We start from the raw sequence: 18,440 nt of genomic DNA, 5'->3' as shown, positions 1-18,440 counted from the left end.
AACTGTGTGAGCTGCATGTGACCAGATAGTATCTTGTATGATGCAAGGCTCCAGATTCAGGCCAGGAGACAATGCCCATCACTTTATGTTACACCTTCATCAGCAGAACAAAAGAATCTCTCTGCTGTGCCATCATCAACAAGGGCACCCTTAGTAATCCTCGGACTTTAAGGTGCAGCCCTGCTACCTTTAACAAAGAATCAGGTCCCAACCATCTTGTTAATTTGAGACAAAGTTGAGGAGTTAGGAACTCTGATTCATGCTCTCAAAACATTATTTCCTGTGGGAAACAAGAGCGCTGTGTTTACGTATGCACATGAGTGCAGAGTTCATTCCTGGAGTTTGATTCCAAGTCGTGGAGTTTGGAGTGCATTTGTTAAACAGGAATTAATTCTGTAGCTGCCTGTTTGAGCCCTGTGACCACAGTAATTATTATCTTCATTGCACAAGTAGGCTTACATTAACATTGCAATCAATACAAGCCAGAACTACAAGCAGTGTAGGTCAGATTATTAGATCTCCACCACATCTTTTTTTAGATTTTAATGAGCATACAAATAGAAAATATAACTTTGCATTACAAGATCTAAATAATCCCACTAATTAGAGTGTTTTTCTTTATTAATGTTGGACAATTTGAAGTGCTACAAAAGATACAAGCCCAGGGTCCACTTTCAATTTTTGTGTGACCTGCATTATTTCAAACACTTTTAAATGTCAACCATTATCCAAATGTTAAAGCAATCCTCCAACCGTACAAATCCAATGCTGCGTTAAAAAAAGATTTGTTTTAACACTACAGTATAATTTTCTGGGGGGTTTTAAAGATTCATTATTCTGGAGTTCTTTATTTTTTTAGTAATCCAGCCTCAACCACTCCTCAAAAAAAAACTGATTTTGGCAAGATTTAGGCTGCCAATTGAGTTGTCTCATTCACCAGCCACACTTGCATGGAGAAATAAAAAATATATAATGAAGTTTGACCTGCTGTTATCATCAGATGACCAGATCAAACTGCACTAAAGCAAAAGTAGACTTTCAAACTGATGCTCAGCCAACCACCAAGCCCCAACCCCCCAAAATTAAGAACAGAGGCAAACAGAAACACAAATAAAGACACAATGCCAGCACATAAATGATATTTTTTTAAATCGAGATCACAAGTGAAAGAGAATTGGAAATAAGGCAATAAGCATTGCTGTGGTAAACTTACTCCGAACATTTCAATGTAATAGCCCGAGTATTGTTAGGAACAGCAATCCCGGTCGGATCGCCGTTCCACTCCCATTTGACTGCGCTGCGACTCAGCTCTGCATTTCTGGCCGGGTCTTCCGGTGCCGACTTCTTCGGAACTGCGGAACCGTCTTCCACCGAATTGCTTCCGAGTAGCCTTGGATCGCCCGGGGGGATGAAAGAGCCGAGCCACCCCCCTTTTTTTAAGGCACCGGCTACCGTATTCCGGTAAGTGTTCAGGAACACAATGGAAAACGTTGGGACATTTAAGCTGCGTGTTAGTGAATGAGCGGATCAGTGAATGGAGGTGTGTCAATGGGCCGGGTGCAAGGCAGGTGGGCATGGTGGCAGCTGGATAGGATGGTAGGTGGGTAGGGAGGGAAGTGACTCAGGTGGCAGGTGAGTAAAGTGGTAGGTGGTTAGGGCTCAGCTGGGCTGGCAGGCAGTGGCGGACTGGGTCTAAAAATATTGGTTGCCAGGAGACAAAGGGGGCCCACCCACAACTACAATGCTATCATTTAATTTTCATAACGAATAAATAAAATTTTCAAAAAATACATATGGAAAAAATGTGTATTTCTTAGTAATTACAGTGTACATGTACTGTACACATTACTGGCAGTAGATACCAAATGTAAATACAGAATGTTATAATTGATTTTTTTATTTTTATTTTTTTATTTTAAGTAATTGGTTGATATTTTTAAATAGTTTACTGCACAATTTACACATTAACAGATAGTTCAAAAGCACAATAGAGCATTGCATGCAGTCCACTATATTAAGAGCAATCGTTTGTGTTCGCTAGATGATTGTGCGAATCTGCCAATAATTGCTTCTGCATCCAATTCATCTAACAATTCCTTTTCAATGGATAGCAACATGTATGATTCCAAATTCTCCTCAGACAGCAAATTTCTTAACCTTGTCTTTATGATCTTTAGCTTTGAAAATGTCCTCTCACATTGGACTTGAGTAACTGATAGTGTGCAGATGACTGTATAAAGTTCATAAAGGTTATCATATGCCTTGTCATGAAGTCTGTTGGATGCCAGAATTTTTAGTACACACGATGGGCAAGTGCTGCAAATTTTACAATTGTTGCAATTGGAATCCATATTCTCACCATCATTAAGCAATAGCTTTAATACATCAAAGTTTGAAGCAAAAGAAAACAATTCCAATATTACTTGATCTTTGCTGATTTGTGGAAACAGCTTAATAATACCTTCCAATGCTTCACCTTCAAGGCCCTTCTCTGCAATAGTTTTAAACTTTGCTGGGTCCAAGCAGGACAAATCTTTATACAACTGTTTGTGTTGTACAAAGCGTGATTCTAGTGACTGGACAATGCGATCCGTTATTAGGTTAAACACATTTACTCGAAAATCAGCTAGAGAATCTGAGGAATTTCTTTCATCATCAATAAACTCATCTGCCATTCTTTTCTTCTTCCTCTGCCTCTTAACTGGCAATGCTGTTTCCAACGCATCAATTTCCAATGTTTGATTTTCATCCATATTCATCTGTGAAATCCTGTCATTACATTTATTTACAAATTCCAAAGCCTTGCTGTGAGCGTTATCAAATGTTCTTGTCTGTTCCTTCAACTTTGTTGTAGCTGAATCTACCAAACTCCATGCAGTAAACATATCTAAACCATTTGTCTGTAGATAACTTGATAACGGGGTTGTAGTTTCAAATATGTACAAGTAAGTAAATGCTGTTAATATGGTTTCAAACTTTAGAAGACTTTGAAGTAAAACATTTACTTCATGTTTTGTTTTTGCATCAAACTTTTCTGAATCTTGTATCATTGATAAGCATGTCAATAGATTTACGAAAGTACTGGCAGCGGCATCATCAAAACATCCAAATATAGTTGTTGCTGCATTGGATTTTCCTGACCATCTGGTCTCACCAATTATCTTTAATCGTTTAATTTTTTCTGGAATGAAGTTTAAAGTTGCTATATTCTGGAGCAAATTGAAAAAAGAAACTGCAGGCACACAACATTTTGTTGTTTCAGTTATCACCAAATACAAGACATGGGCATAGCACCATATATGAACATGTTGATCAGCCACATCAGCAATTTTACTTTGTAAACCATTATGCTGGCCATGGTAGCTTGCAGCGCCATCTGTGCTATCAGATAAACATTTTTGGGGGTCAATTTTAAGATGCTGTAATGTTTCAATCAATAGATCAAAAAGTCCCTGTCCTGTACCAGCATTACTTGGCACAACTGAAAGTAGTCGCTCACAGATAATACCTTTAAGCACATACTGAATAATAATGCTAAACTGATGGATATTGGAAGATTCCAGTAATTGATCTTTAATTTTCTTGCGTAGGTTCATTTACAGGATGTGCTTCAGAAACCAAGTCATTTATGCTTGAAGGAATATCTGATTCCCTGTCACTAGTTGAAGCTATGTGTTCAGATGTTGCAACTACAGGCAGTACAGATACCAGAACAAGGAAGCCAGAAGAAATATTGGGCCTGTGTTGATTAGTAATGGATGCACTTGTATTTGTCTCTACATTCAAAGTAGCTCTTCTCTGTTCTTGTAACTCGCTTGTCATTGCATCATCACCATGAGCATTGTTTCTTCCTTCTTGATTATTTGTTGCAGAACTGGATATTGATGTGGATTGTGCTTGTGGTATTATAAACTCTGTAATAGGCCTGCATCGCTTGGCTGATTCCTTCCTTTCTGCTTCTTTTTGTTCTTTGCGTTTTAGTGACCCAGATTTATGCTTTTTCTTTTCCATGCTGGTAGGGGTAATATTCCTGAAATAAAACTTAATTAAAAATAGCCCACATTGGGAAAAATGAATATTGATGATGGCAAGAATAACTTGAAGGAACGCCAGATAAACCCCTACTTGATAAAAAATATAAAATAACTTACTTACACTTCATTAGGTTATGTTCATTACTCAATACTACTGTGGCCAATGCAGCTTCAGAAGAGGAGACAATCCACTGTCCAGTGTTCACACCAGCAAGCAACTGAGACAACTGTTGAAACTTAGAAGTTTGGTCCGACTATAGTAAGACATTAAGAGTGGTCCCACAACCAAAGTTAACATGTCCAGTTTGATAGTGTAGTGTTACAAGTCGCAACCCTTTGAGTTTACCGATCATGGCTTATCACTTCAATATCTTTGACCTCATGATTCACGGTCAAAGTACCGCTTCTCCTTTTCGGTGACCTCACGACCCTATGTACTGCTTGATATCCTTTCAAGTTGCCGACCATCTCAAATCAAGAACTGTAACTTTATCTTTAAATTCACACACTCTTGCTGAAAACGTGGATTTCCAACTATGTCCGACCTGGGTGAACCAGCCCCTCCCCCCCTCCACTCCTTTTCACATCTGTTTAACACTGCTTCGTTCCTTCATACACTGAGTGATTATTTGTTTGTTTCTTTATTGCATTTTTATTTGGTATTGCTCTTTTTAAAAACTATTATATTTTATTAAGTTAGAATACAAATCTCAGAAAAGAAGTTGGAGATTTATTTATCTAATTAATTATAATTTTTATAATTAATTTTATAATTTTTAAGGGCCCTTCAGAGATTCTTCTTGGCTCTCCGGGCCTCGGATCGATGTACCGGCTGAACCAAGACTACTGCTTGATATCCTTTGAAGTTGCCGACCATCTCAAATCACGAATTGTACCTTTATCTTTAAATTCACACACTCTTGCTGAAAACATGGAATTTCCTTAATTATGCCCGACCCGGGCCCCCCTATTCCACATCCTTCCACTACCTCCCCTGCTTCATTCCTTTTCATGCACTGCTTATTTGTGTCCTGTTCTCTTTTTTTTTTCTTATTCCTTTTTATTACTAAAACAGTTGTCTGTGTTTGTTTCTTTATTGCATTTTTATTTGATATCGGGGGCCCACTTCATCAGGGGCCCACTTTCCATCGGGCAAGCTGACACCCTGGCCAGTCCGCCACTGCTGGCAGGTAATGGGTAGGGTGGCAGCAGGGTAGGGTGATAGGTGGGTACAGTGGCAGCTAGGTTGGGTGCTAGGTGAGCACATTGCCATCTGGGTGTGGTGGCAGCACGGTGGGTGGATGAGTGGGTAGGTGGGTCAGGTCTGGGGTAGTGAGGTAGTCTGGTCAGATTGGGGAATTTGGGCATTTGGGGCTAGTGAAGATGGATGGAGGGAATCGGGGCATCAGGAGGGGAAGCTGAGGCTGCCTTGGTGTGTAAATAGCTAAGAGTTCGGCTAGGATTTTTCTGCTAATATTTCCTGAGTAAACTACCTGAACTCTCTGGGAATGGGTCCCCCTCTTCTCACGGCTGTTCTTCCCATGGCGGATGCAGTGAATCATTGGCCACCAGTGGCATCTTCCAGTCCTGCCACATTCTCAGGGATTTTCCGTGGCTTGCCTGCCACCACCCCAGAAAGCCTGTCATGAGGTGTCAACTTCAGCAAACTGGGCAAGAGCTGCAATTCCCACCCTCTGACCCGAATTCAGAGTTTAAGACTATTTCAGAGGGTCCCAGGGAGCAGGGGAGCTACCCAGCGGAAATTCAAACTTCCCAGGCAATTCCCACAGAGCCAATGTTTTGGGTATTCTGCGGCATCCCATTTTGAGTGGTACGTCCACTCTACAACAATCCTGAACCCAAACGATCTGGATCATTATAATTGACGTAAGTGATATTTCCAAAGTGTGAGGTGTAATATATTATGACTAGACAAGGAAATAGAGAATTGGCTTGATTCGGAAATAATGAGACTTGTAATTAAGCTGATGTGAAATAACTGCCCTGCTGTCCACGCCATACACCAGTGGCAGATTCAGAGTTAGTAGGATCCTCTGTTCAACTTCATTGTGCACCCCCTCTCCCCGCCATCCAGCCAAGAAAAAAAACACTCTCTCTTACCTTTTGTATATTTTGCATTATTTGCAAATGTTATAATGTATTTATCCTGATAACTCAGCATTTACATTTAGGAGAGGCTGTGACCTGCAATATTTTAAAATATCACGTATGCAAGCTATTAGGGAGATTATCCCATTTTTTTTGCTTGAGTAAAGAGATAGAAAGAAAAGGCTTTTATTATAGATTTTCTACTCCTTGAAAAATCAGATTAAATTGTCGCCAAATACAGGATAATGATCATTCAACACAACCAGTCCAACTCACACTCGACCCAATGAGTGATTATTAAAAATGTTTTTTTTGTAAAATGCTTTGAAGAGACAGTGTGAATCCTGTCAACCCGATTGCCCTTTCAGAGAACAGCACTGGCCGGATGGGCCGAACGGCCTCCTCCAGTGCACCGTGACCACCCCTTAGCCGTCAACGTCCAGGGCTCCCACTCCGGAGGAACAAACCTGACCGTGGGAATTTAAAAGTCAGGGAATTAACAACCACCAGATTTGTCCTGCATTTTGGGATCCCGGGTCATGTCGGCGCCCCATGCCAACGCAAATCCACTGCAGCCATAAACTGTTCGGGGATCAGCTTGAACAAACAGGGATCCCCAGATAGGAGGAGGTTTACTGCCCAGCCACTCTGCTCAAGCTTTCGTGCTGAGAAAACTGCTGATTGCTTTGTGCACTTTTTCAGAACAATGTTGTGACGATGCTCACATTTACATACAAGGGCACAAATAATGATGGGCAGGTAAAGATCATCTGGTCCATCTAGTTGATTCATGTAGATACGATACTGGGTGCATCACAATATAAACACTCTCAGCCCACCCTAAATCATCAAAACTTCTGGGAGAGACAAAATGCCAGATTGAGAACCCAGACCAATCTGTGGAAAATCCTGGGAAGTTCCTCTCCAGCTCATCTAGTCAATCAAAGTTAGTCCAGCCAAGCACTCTGTCTCTGAATTACCTGCAGAAACTACTCCTTTTATGAAGTGATCTCTGCCTAAACCAGAACAGGTCCAGCTCTCACGTTAATAAATTGCTGCCCACCACATGAGCTGGCAACCTGTTCTAGAGTTAAATTATTCTCTGAGAAAAGATCCACCCCCTAATACCTAAAGTAGATCTGGCCTCATACCATTTAAGATTGAAATTTTTAAGGACTTTAAGGACATGCCTGAAAGAGCATGTCTGAATCATCTACTGGGGATGCTGCAAGGGTAGAAAGGAATGAGCTTGGTGAAAGATACAAATACAAGAATATTGAAATCAGTCTGCTGGGTGATGAAGAACAATTGAGGCCGTCGAGAATTGGGGAGAATGTGAGTTGGAGTTTGCATTGGATTCATTGGTGGAACAGATATTTCATGTTAAATCTCCATTAGGCAATGCAGTAGCATCAGAGTGCTTTAAGTCAGGCTTGCCATGGGCTAAATTGATTCAGCATTTACTTTGTTATGTAATCAGTCAAAAGCATTTCATTTTACCTATGCCGTATAATCGGGGAATAATGAAATGTGTCACAACAAGACGACACAGCCACAGGACTCTTGGCAGAATGTGCAAATGTGTGTATGTTTTTAAAATTACATTGTCCTTTATAATAAATTACTTTCATATGTTGAAGGGAAATAGGTTTTGCACAGAAAGCAATTGGGTAAAACGAATTACCTTAAAATACACTTCCTTGGGTTTCCGAATATATAACTGTTCAGGGTAATTTTACAAGTTTCTGTTACTGATGAGGAACCTTATTATTCAGCAGTGCTTCCCGGGAATTATGTCCCTTTTGTATTTTACGTGCATTGAACATTCTTTTCTTTTCTGGAAGTAAATAATTTGCTTTCTGATCTGACCAGTTGAAGCACCTGTAATGAAATCACCTTTCACCTTTATTTCTTCTTTCCAATTCCACCGAGTGACAATTTTACAGCCCCTCCTTCGAGTGACATGTTGGTCAGCCTAAGCAAAGGATATTAGTGAGCTCTACAGCTGTAAAGGATGCTGTAGCAAAGCCACGACTTGTCCTCTCCTGATAGCTACGTGAGTGCACTTTGCAATAATGGATGGCACTGCATAACATCCAGGTGTATGCATTATGGCTAACTAAAAATGTTCCTTCTCCTTAAGCCAGAGGACTTTAGTGTCTCCATTGCCTTGTCACAGAAATCAGCTAAATCACAGCCCTCACAGAGAACCTGACGTTGTCTGGCCGAGCATCTCTGAATGACTTACCTGTTGAGCTATCAGAACACATCAACAGGGTTTACAATTTGAAAAGCAATCCCCAGGATTAGGATAGTTTTTCAGTTTTTTCAATGTCATGGTAAATACTTTGTTTCCAAAATTTCAAGTTCGAACACCGTTCTTGAACATGGTATTTGGATTTTCAAGCAGCGATAAAACTTTGTAGCAGGATCATGGGGCATGATTCGCCACACCCCGATGCCAGAATCACGTTCGCGACAGTGCAGAGAATCCAGGGCGCGATTCTCCGCTCCCACGGGGCATCGGGAAGGCCGTCGTGAACTCGGCTGAGTTTCACGATGGCGTCGGAGGCCTCTCCTCGCACCCTATTCCCCCCCCCCACCCCCCAAGGGGGCTAGGAGCGGCGTTGTGAGAAACTCGGCTGCCGGGCCTTGACGCTTGCGTCAAAGTGTTGCGCCGAGAATGACGCGACGGCGGCGCCTAAGTGACGTCAGCCACACATGCGCAGGTTGGCTGGCTCCAACCCGTGCATGCGCGGTTGCCATCTTCCCCTCTGCTGCCCCGCAAGACGTGGCGGCTTGACCTTGCGGTGCAGCAGAGGGGAAAGAGTGCGTCTCTTGGAGACGCCAGCCCGACGATCGGTGGGCACCGATCGCGGGCCAGTCCCCTCCCGAGCATGGCCGTGGTGCTCAATCCCCTCTCCACCCCCCACAGGCCCCAAACTTACCTTTCGCGCTATGTTCACGCCGGCAGCGACCAGGTGTGGTTGCCGCCGGCGTGAACAGGTCGGGAACGGTAGACCGCTCGGCCCATTCGGGCCGGAGAATCGCCGGTCGCCGTGAAAAACGGCAAGCGCCGATTCCGCGACACGCCATTTTGGGGGGGTGGGAGAATCACGGGAGGTGCCAGGGCGGCATGTCGTGATTCGCCCAGCCCTCCCGCGATTCTCCCACCCGGCGTGGGAGTGGAGAATCGCGCCCCCAGTTTCCCACATAAAATCGGGACCGATACCGGTTCCTCGATTCTCTCCCCCCTCCGAAAAGTGGTATACTCGGGGAGTACGCCGCACCAATTATCCCAGTAGTCTCCAACACCGACCAGCCAAATTCCCGATGGCATAGACCACTCATGGTCCCACCGTCTGAGATACCCATGTGGCGGCTGCTGACTCAGTCCGGGCCCGCCAAGGACTGGGAAGGGCTGATTGGAGGGCAGGGGGGTCTCATTCGGGACTGGGGGCTATGTGTGTGGGCGGTCCAGGTCGGATGAGTAGCCAATGCGGGGCACTATTTCTTGGGTGCACGCCTGCGGGCTGAGTCTGCCCTGGAGCACGGCATGGCAGCTGGAGGCCGCCGCCATGCGCATGTGCAGCCTCTGACCCGGAAGTGCGGGAGGCCGTATCGGCAGCTGGAGCTGCGAGCTCCACGACAGCTGCCGGCTAGCTCCCTACAGGGCTATGGATCTGTGGCCTTTTGACGCCTGTTTTTCTGCCGCAAAAGACCACAGTTTTCACGACGGCGTGGGGACTTAGTCCCAAAAACAGAGAATCCCACCCATGGTATTCATGCAATCTGTATTTTGGTGTAGAATGGCTACATTTTCATCGGCTTAGTTTTGATGCTTTAAGAAAAATTTCTTACTAAACTAAGCTGCACTGTATTTTTCAAGTGCCTGACTATGAGCCAAAAGCTCTACCATCTGGTCTTCTTAAAACTCTTTTGCTCTAGGCCATATTCTCACTCAATCAGAAGGCGATCATTTCTTTCTCATTCCCTGTAGTACAGAATCGGATTGCTTGTGATTGGAGGCTTGACACTTGTGTAAGATCTTCCCACATCTTGAGGGTCATTTAGGGACGCACTTCTTTAAAACTAAACCATCTAATTTGGGAGAAAAATAAATTACTGATCTCAGCAAAACGATTATTCTTCTAATTTCTTTCACTTTTCATCTTATTTTTGTTCAACTGCCTCTTTGAAAGACTACCAAACTTAGAATTATAATTGGATCACAGCCCAAAGAATGGTAACCATATAATCAGACCAAAATGTTCTGTGCATTTGGCAAGTCAGTCGACTTCACAAATTCCTGTTGCCATGAAACAACCATCTATCAAACTGGTGTAATTACCTTGTAGGAGGAAATGATTGAAGAAGAAAGTAATCCTTCTATTTGCAAATATGGCACCTAAAAATCCTTCTTATTTTTAATATTTGTACCCTTTATTTATGTTGTTGTCAAATTTAATATGGATTGTCTTGTTCCAGAATTATCTTCTTAAATCTCTATATTCATTCCCTCTTTAACATTTAACTCAAGGTCTTAATCAATTGTCCTAATATCTCTTCCTTTAGCTCCATGTCAATATTTGTCAGATTGTGCCCCAGTGATTGGGATGTTTTGCTGCGTTAAACGTTCAACTGTATTTGAGATAAATTTGTTCGAGTTGCAGTCTGATTTCAGGCCTACAGAAGTTTATATCCATAACCTTTCCCTTGAGTCATTTCTGCATTACCCCTTGCCTTCTTCAAAGCCCATCTTGTTCATAAGGCTCACCTCCTGCTTTGTAGATTCAAGTCCTACTCAATCTTTGGCCACCCAACTCTCATTCACACCGCCTTGTTCACTGACATTGGAGCTCCCTCGCTTCAAGCAATTGCCTTTCCCCCATAAAATCCATCTATTTGCCAGGCTTTTAGTCTGGCCCTAATCTCCCCCTTCCTGACTTAGCTTATGCCTATCTGTCAAGTGTACTGGGATTTTCTTTTATATCAAAGTAACTATATAAATGTCAGTTGCTGATTTTGGTGTCAAGTTTTAAGAATTCATTGCTGTAGCGGAGAATGTGGTTTTGGTTGCCTTCCCTATTGTTGTGGCAACATTGATCTGGCTCTAGTTATTAGCTTCCAGGGCAATGCCTTATGAATGGGTTAAGGGATGCCTTAACTTTGATTTCAGGTATCCAAAATGTTCCAGTACGTTTTACGAGCTTGTAAGAATTGTTTTCTGTGAGAAGTATCATACATGAATATGTTTTATTCAAAGAGTGGTCTGGTAACAAATACTCAAAAAGAAATATAAATGTAGTACACCATGTCTTTAAATACTTCCTTTGAGATAGCTCAGTGAAAATGTTATTGTTGGGTGGTGCAGCTAGGGACCATGTCACTGGTCCCTAATGTAATGGATCATATGAACCACCTGGTGTTCATTCTGTATCCCAAAAATCTGAAAGTGGAACTATGCTCTTCACATTAGTTTTTCATAGTGTTTTATATATAGGAGCAAGGCAAATTGTGAGGCAAACAGATGATCAAAATTAGATTTATTTATTTTTTGCTGTACAATTTGTGTTAAAAACTTTACTGAACTTGACTTAATTTACCTTTTTCCTTCTTAATAAAAAAAGTGACCCAAAAATGTTCTCCCAGCATGTAAATAGTCAATGGGTAGTAAGGTGGAGATGATTAAAAGCAAAAGGCAGAATTTAATTCTCCCTCCTGGAGGCAGGCTGCAAGGCTGGCTCCGTATAATTGAATGAGAAAGTGTGGGTTGGAGAGCCAGTCGCTTCCTGATTCCTCCCGATTAAATCTATGGTGGGAATAGTTGAGGCTGACTTCCTGTATGGAGGCCAATTAAGACCTTTAGGTGGTTATTTAAGGGCCTCATCCCATTGCTGCTGGTGCTCAGTAGCCAGGACCAACTCCATGCCCATTAAATTCTGCCCCAAGATATATGTTTATATGGCATTTGTTTAGAGGTGTAGAGCAAGGCTAAAATACTTAATGGATACTTTGTATTGGTGTTTACCAAGGAAGAGTATGCTGACAAACTGATGATGGGACTAGAAATGGTAGCAGTAAATGATGGGATGAAAATTGTTCAGTCAGATGTACTGGAACGGTTGGCTGTACTTAGGTTGGATAGGTCCCTTAGGATACCGTACATCCCATGTTGTTAAAGGAAGTGGAGTTTGGAGAACATTGAAGGGCTTGCAATCTTTCCTGCAGGCGGGGGTGCATTGCCAGCGGGAAAAGAGAATCCCAATGCCAGAGAATTCCGGCCACAATGTATTTGATTAATTTAATTGATGTTTTTGATGAAGTAATAGAGAAGGGAGTGCAGTGGATGTTGCCTATATGGACTTTAAAAAGCGTTTGACAAAGTTGACAAAGTACCTCTTAAAAGGCTGGTTAACAAAATTGAGACTCATTGAATTGGAGGGTCAGTGTTAGCTTGGATAAAAAAAATTGGCTAGAGGATATTAAATACAAGTTGAGATAAATGGTTGTGTTTCAGATTGGAGGATGTAGGCCAATGTTTTTCAAACATTGTTTCCCGGGACCCACTTTCACCAACCGACCGACCGTCACGACCCACGCCGGCCAACCTTCACGACCCACGCGGACCGCCGTTTGTGACCCACCATTTTTGCTTTAATGCGACAGGTGACCCTGTTTAGTCCTCACAGTCTTACTTGCTTTGTCATTCAATGTTACATTTCTGCTAAGGACTTCAACTGATGATTAAGTTCTCACTGCATCCTATGTAACAATTTGGAGGTTTGTCCTCAAATTCGCCATGCTTAGTCTTCAAGTGCCTTTGAAGTTCTGAGGGTTTAAAACTTTCATTTGCCAGTACTTTCCTGTGTCTAACACATATGGGCTTTCCATTCTGATTTACATTGGCACAATTAGCAAAGCCATACCTCAATAAATCGTCTTTTCACTGCTTTGTTCCCAATTTCAGTTTTTACTTTGTTTAAAATGATCCATCTTCAGTTCTTCACAGTCCTGTTGCCTTGCTTGCTCGCAGCTAGAAAATGGAGGAGCCTTAGGAAAAGCACGGACATGCAGGGCAGGTGACATCAGTGTACACACTAGGAGCATGACTTGCTCACTGCTGCCGTTTCTGGCTGGAAGACTCATCGTTCTATTTAAAAGCTGGTCGCAGTCAGCATTCTCAATTTAAAAGCCGGTCACGGCCATTGGGCGCTTCTCCCGTGATCCAGAATGCTGCGACCGATCGCCCTGCATCCCTCCTGACATCCGCCCGCGTCCCACCCACGGATCAAGACCAACAGTTTGGAAAACGCTGATGTAGGCAAAGGTGTTCCCAGTGTTCAGTGCAAGAACCACTGTGTTTATATGTGTGTATATATATAAATGACTGCGATAGGTCACAGTTGAATTTTCAAAATTTGCTAATAAGACCAAACCTGAAGGTACAGCAAACAGTGATGATGATACCAATCGACCGCAACAGGAGATAGATAGCATGGACAGACAAGTGGCTGATGGAATATAATATGGAGAAGTTTAAGGTGATTCATATTTGGTGGAAAGGATAGGGAGAATTGGAGAATCTAACTATGCTGTAAGTTAAAATAATAAGCTGGTAACATTTACTGGTCATTCATAAATTTGGAATTCTGTTTGCTACTTGTTCCAATTTTCACTTGTCCTTTTCTAAAGTGCTGACAAATAGAACATAGAACATATAGTGCAGAGGGAGGCCATTTGGCCCATCATGACCCACTTAAGCCCTCACTTCCACCCTATCCCCCTAACTCAACAACCTCTCCAGGGCCGGTTTTAAGCCTATTTGACCAATTTCATCAAATTGGGCCCCGCACCTTAAGGGGGCCCCACGCCAGCGGCGACAGAGTTACCGTTTGAAGCCTTTTCTGTATTCTAAGAGGAACTATAGGGTAGTTTTTACTTTTGGGGAACGCACCGCATTACCGTCGACAAATCCTTCAGCCCTGCGCCGCCAAATCCTTCCGCCCGGGTAAGTAAGTTTCAAAATTTTAGTATATCAAGCATTTAATGTTTTTTGTTGGTTAAAGACGAGCATACTACACTAAATATAAACATACATAAATTTTTACTTTTGTAGAGTAGGGGCCCCGCCATTACTTTTCTAATTGGGCCCGCAATTCCTAGCACCGGCCCTGAACCTCTCCTAACCTTTTTGGACACTAAGGGCAATTTGCAAAGCCAATCCACTTAACCTGCTTGCCTTTGGACTGTGGGAGGAAACTGGAGCACCCGGAGGAAACCCATGCAGACAAGGGGAGAGCGTGCAGACACCACACAGACAGTGACCCAGCAGGAAATCGAACCTAGGACCCTGGCACTATGAGTCCACAGTGCTATGGTACCGTGCTGCCCAAATATTGGGATACTGTTCCAGTGTGGCCAGCCATCTTCCTGCACATTGCCTGTTTAGCCAGTGTGAACCTAGAGGATGGGCTGAAGTTTCACAGGATTGTTCTGATTGTCTGCTGCAACTTCAGAGCAGTAGAAACCCTGGAAAGATTCATCTAACCACATTGTATGCAGTTTTTCTCGGTTTTGTGCAACCCTTCCGTTGAAATTACACCCATGGAAATTCATTCTTTCAGTGTTTGTGGGCTGTTTGACTATAGAAAGCATCAGAACAAAGCCTGAACCACGTCAAACTCACGCATTTTCCAACAGGGGTCACTGGATAGCAATCAGAAGTAGGGAAACTGGATTAATTGAATTTTTTGCAGAACTCAGAATTTTAAAAAATATAATCTGAGGCTATTTTTCAGCCAATGTAGCATGGATTGGACAGCAAGCAAGGACCTGCTCAATCTCTATGGCACACTCAAGGATCAATTTGCTTAATGAGCCATTGAAGGAACTGTTGAAACATGCAAGAATATATTGTATTAAATATTATATGCAAAACAAGAATCTGAGAATCATCTGGAGTCTATTTAGAAATTTAGCCGACATACAATTAACCGTCCATTAGACTGATTTGGCCACACAATTCTGTTTTTAAACTGTTTGATTGAAATCGGTGCGTAATTCAGGAAATATTTTGAAAAACATTAAATCAGGTTATATCACACTTTGTTTACATTTTTATATTTTTGGTGTACAATTGTTTCAACTTCTCTTACCTTTTGATATATATTTTAATCACCAGCTTGCCATTTTTAGTTTACCTTGCAGAGATTTTAAATCTATAATTGGAATAAGCATACCAGCTGTAAAACCAAAACATCTATTACAGATGTAGACAGGATATTAATTGCATAACAAAGCACATTACATCATATTTCCAGAAGACGTATTGCGGCCTTCTGAATAAACAGGAGAAAATAATTCATCTTCGATGTTTTAAGTTGAAAGGTCCCTGGAATTGTTCTTGCTAGTTCCGGGACAGATTCAAGTTTTCATTACTGGTTAGGCAAATCAAAATGTCAAGATTCCAGGATATGGATCTAGTAATGGAGGGTTGTTCTGATTTCTGTTTCAAAGCAAGAATGAATCTAATGAGAATAGTACAAAATAAAGACTGTTCCTGTTATTTGAAGAGTTTTTTGATAATAGCCTTTATCTTTATTGTCACAAGTAGGCTTACATTAACACTGCAATGAGGTTACTGTGTAAAGCCCTTAGTCACCACATTCCAGCGCCTGTTTGGGCACAGAGAGGGAGAATTCAGAATGTCCAAATTACTTAATAGCATGTCTTTCGACTCCAGTAGAGTTAAGCTACGGAGTACAGATATCATACTTGAGTAATATATAGTTAATAACATTTTATTAATGTGCATGCACAGAATCTTAAAGTGAAAGTTTACCTTCGTTGTGTTTGAGGTGAAATGCTACTACTCAGTAAATGTTTTTTTTCCAATTTTTACCATTGCCCATACTAGATTGGTTCTCATAAATTAAGCATTTTATTTGAGCACATTCAATCATAGCAGCTTTTATTGAATGATTACAGAGGAATGGGCATTAGAATGTTTCTATTGCATGTAAATTAAATAACAACTGTTTCTGTTGTGTGTAAATTAAATGACAACGATAATTTAGAAATAAAATGTACATGAATGGAAAACATCTCTGCAAGACTTTCAGAAGTATGAAACTTACCTCCAGTAAACCATCAGTGATAAAAAGAATTTAACACCAGTACTTACCTAACAGTAGATCAACATGCAACATATAATAGACTGACACATTTTTGGCTCCGATATGGTTTTTACTAAAAGGCAAAGTTAATTATTAATGTGATCTCTGACATAGCCCTGGTGTTCTTCCATTTAATAAAAGACCCATTTAATTAACCCTAAACACCTTTAAAATATGCAGTTCTTGTCATTATTTATATCATTTTGCAATGAAGTGTGTTCCCAAAACTTCACTTTTACAAAAATAAGGTGGCATTTATTACAAAGGTGGGTTAAAAAGAAATATAAACAGGAGATACGCGGAGGCTCCGGAGGAGGGTTTGCTGGGGGAGCGGCGTAATCTTCAGGCCAAATTCAACTTACTGACCACCAGAAAGGCGGAAGCTCAGTAGAGGAAGGCACAGGGAGCGGTGTACAAATATGGGGAGAAGGCGAGTAGGATGCTGGCGCATCAGCTCCGTAAGCGGGATGCGGCCAGGGAGATTGGTGGAGTGAAGGACAGGGGAGGAAATGTGGTGCGAAGGGGGGTGGACATTAACAGGGTCTTCAGGGACTTTTATGGGGAATTGTACCGGTCTGAACCCCCGGTGGAGGGGGTGGGGGGGGTTATGGGGCGCTTTTTGGACAAGCTGAGATTTGCGAAGGTGGAGGAGGGGCAGGTGGAGGGGCTGGGGGCGACAATTGAGCTGGAGGTGCTGGTCACTGGGATAGGCAGCATGCAGTCGGGGAAGGCGCCGGGGCCGGATGGGTTTCCGGTTGAATTTTATAAAATGTACGCAGACCTGCTGGGCCCCCTGCTGGTTAGGACCTTTAACGAGGCAAGGTGGGTGGGGGGGGGGGGGGGGGGGGGGGGGGGCTTTTCCCCCGACTATGCCACGGGCGCTGATTTCCTTGATCCTTAAGCAGGGCAAGGACCCCCTGCAGTGTGGATCATATAGGCCTATCTCGCTGTTAAATGTGGATGCCAAGCTGTTGGCGAAGATCTTGGCCACAAGGATAGAGGACTGTGTGTCGGGCGTCATTCATGAGGACCAGACGGGGTTTGTGAAGGGAAGGCAGCTGAACACCAATATACGTAGGCTTCTGAATGTTATAATGATGCCGGCTGTAGAAGGGGAGGCGGAGATAGTGGTGGCACTAGACGCGGAGAAGGCCTTTGATAGGGTTGAGTGGGGGTACTTGTGGGAGGTGCTGGAAAGGTTTGGGTTCGGGGAGGGGTTTGTCAGTTGGGTGAGGCTGTTATATGAGGCCCCGATGGCGAGCGTAGCCACGAAAAGGAGGAGATCGGAGTACTTTTGGCTGCACCGGGGGACGAGGCAGGGGTGTCCCCTGTCCCCCTTGCTCTTTGCGTTGGTAATTGAGCCCCTGGCCATGGCGTTGAGGGAGTCGGGGAATTGGAGGGGTCTGGTGCGGGGTGGGGAGGAGCACCGAGTGTCACTTTACACAGATGACTTGTTGCTTTATGTGGCGGACCCAGTGGGGGGAATGTCGGAGGTGATGAAGATTCTCAGGGATTTTGGGGGCTTTTCAGAGTACAAGCTCAACCTGGGTAAGAGAGAGTTGTTCGTCGTGCACCCAGGGGATCAGGAGGAGGGGATTGGTAGGCTCCCACTGTAAAGGGCAGGGAGGAGCTTTAGGTACCTGGGAGTCCAGGTGGCCAGGAGCTGGGGGGCCCTACACAAACTTAACCTCACAAGGCTGGTGGAGCAAATGGAGGAGGAGTTTAATAGATGGGACATGTTGCATGGCGGGCAGGGTGCAGTCAGTCAAGATGACGGTGCTCCCGAGGTTTTTGTTCCTATTCCAGTGCCTCCCCATCCTTATCCCAAAGGCCTTTTTTAGGAGGGTCAACAGGAGTATTACGGGATTTGTATGGGGGCATGGGACTCAGAGGGTGAGATGGGTGTTTTTGGAGCGGGGCAGGGATAGGGGGGGGGTGGCGCTGCCCAACCTCTGTGGGTACTATTGGGCTGCCAACGTAGCAATGGTGCGTAAGTGGGTGATGGATGGGGAAGGGGCATCATGGAAGAGGATGGAGATGGCGTCCTGTGTGGACACGAGCCTGGAGGCGCTGGTAACGGCGCCGTTGCCGCTCCCTCCAATGAGGTATACCACGAGTC

Source organism: Scyliorhinus canicula, chromosome 11, assembly GCF_902713615.1.
Source record: "Scyliorhinus canicula chromosome 11, sScyCan1.1, whole genome shotgun sequence".
NCBI classification, from domain to species: domain Eukaryota; kingdom Metazoa; phylum Chordata; class Chondrichthyes; order Carcharhiniformes; family Scyliorhinidae; genus Scyliorhinus; species Scyliorhinus canicula.
This window is presented reverse-complemented; position numbering follows the sequence as displayed.